The sequence below is a fragment of the Poecilia reticulata genome, linkage group LG2, assembly GCF_000633615.1.
Source record: "Poecilia reticulata strain Guanapo linkage group LG2, Guppy_female_1.0+MT, whole genome shotgun sequence".
Taxonomy (NCBI): domain Eukaryota; kingdom Metazoa; phylum Chordata; class Actinopteri; order Cyprinodontiformes; family Poeciliidae; genus Poecilia; species Poecilia reticulata.
Window position 1 is genome coordinate 10472326 of NC_024332.1, and position 2053 is coordinate 10474378.

Below are 2053 nucleotides of genomic sequence, written 5' to 3' on the forward strand. Positions count from 1 at the left end.
ATTTTAAACTCCTGCTCTGCTAGTTATTTTGGTAATGGAACCGAAACGCACAGAATTGCGCAACACCTTGCTGAAACAATAATTAGGAGATTATTATTGTTGTTGAGTCATTAATTTGAACATGTTTTGATTTTTTTTGTTGTTGTTCTTTAATAAAGTTACGAACATTTTCAGCCAGTCAGAGGACGACGTGCTGCTCTCAGAGTCCTGCTGTGTTCAGTTTGTCACCTAATGCTGAGACTCAAAACCTTCCGTGATCGACATGTTGCACCGCTGCTCAGTTCAGAAACAATATGAAATGAGAAAGAAGCTATTTATTAACTGATTAAGTCTGTTTTAGATTGTTCTTGAAAAACTAATCAGTCATGGCTGATTAGTAGGTGAACTCACTGCTGCACGGTGAACCCGTTGATTTTTTTATTATAGCTGACAGCAGCTCCTCTCTCTTGCAGGTACTGCGTACCCCCGCTAAATCTTTTAGGGGTTCGCAGTACCCTGCAGTACCCCCTTACTTTCACCCCTGTTTGCGGCAGAGCGGACCAGCAGCTGCTCTATTTCCTGCAAATTGGGATTTATAAAGGAAAGGTGTGCAGCTACGTGCATGCGCAGAGCTTTATATATCTGGATTTTTTTTGTGTGCCTCACTTTTCTAAATGTGTCCATACACCAAGTTTTAGTGTGAAAACTGTGCACTCTTTTATGCATGAGGCCTCAGATCGCAATGGCCCCAGACAGGATAAACCTGGATGGACAGCAGTCATGGTGAGACATGTAGAGCTGGGATCTAGAAGTGTTTCAGTAGACAGTGGTTCCTGTCCTGCAAAGCTTCAAAAGCTCCTCTGACATTTTACAAATGATGTGTCACCAAACATGAGTGGCAGGCTGGTTTGATACACGAAGCCAGTTATGATGACATTATTGCTTTTGTGTCACAAGTTGTCCTATTTTGATTTCTCGTCATTTCAGTTCCAACTGACTCAGTGATGGTCCATCAGGTAATACTTTCAGAGAGCTGATTCTGCAGCTAGCATTTCCTCGATAGATTACTAATAGTCATTACTGTAATGGATGTTGACAGATGAAGACTTGCTAGTCTTTCTGAGTGTTTAACAAAGTTGCGATAACAAAAGGGACAAACATTTTACTGGTACTGACAGTTTTTTTCACATCCCATCCCCTCACCTGCAGCATTCCTCAGATGTTTCCTCTTCCACTTCAGTCATGGTCTCTTCTGCTTCCACAAGATTGTCTTCAACCAAATCAGGAGCTGCTGCTGCTCAGTTTGCCTCAAAAACAAAACAAAGAAGATGATTGTAAACTTCAGGAGAAACAGGATTAGATAAACCCTGTTTCCATCATGGGAGAAGAAGTGGAGGTGGTTGAGGAATAAAAATATCTTGGTGTTTATCTGGACAACATGCTGGACGCAGCAGTGAAGCATCTGTAAGAAGTAACTGAGCAGACTGGACGTCTTAAGGAAGCTATGATCCTTCAAGGTTTGCAGCCAGATGCTGCAGATCTGGTAGGTCTGGTTGTTTAGCTGTTGGTTCTCTTCTCTGTCTCTCCAGGTTGTGACTGGCAGGTGGGTTTTCCACAGCTGGATTCCTCAGATAGATGTCAAATCCTTTACTCATGCTGAATTGTAAGCAGGCCTTTCTTTCTTTCTTTCTTTCTTTCTTTCTTTCTTTCTTTCTTTCTTTCTTTCTTTCTTTCTTTCTTTCTTTCTTTCGCACTGCATGCTGGGAGTTGGTGGAGGAGCGTGTGGTGAGAGGGCTGAGAAATTGGGAATTTCTAGCTTGTTTGTTCTACTTTTGTTTGGTTTTCTATGGGTTTTGTTCTTTAAAATAGTATCGTTGTAAAGTTAGGTTGAGTGTAATTGGTTACATTTCTGAGTGTAACACCGGCATTTTTGCCTTTTGGCAAGATGCCGGAAATGGATTTGACCAAACTTACGAGACAACATGGTTTGAAGATCGTACCCATTAGTCCCACTATGACGGTAGAGGATTGTAGTTTGGCGGTAGGAGAAGTTGTAGGTTATAGCAGCATTAAA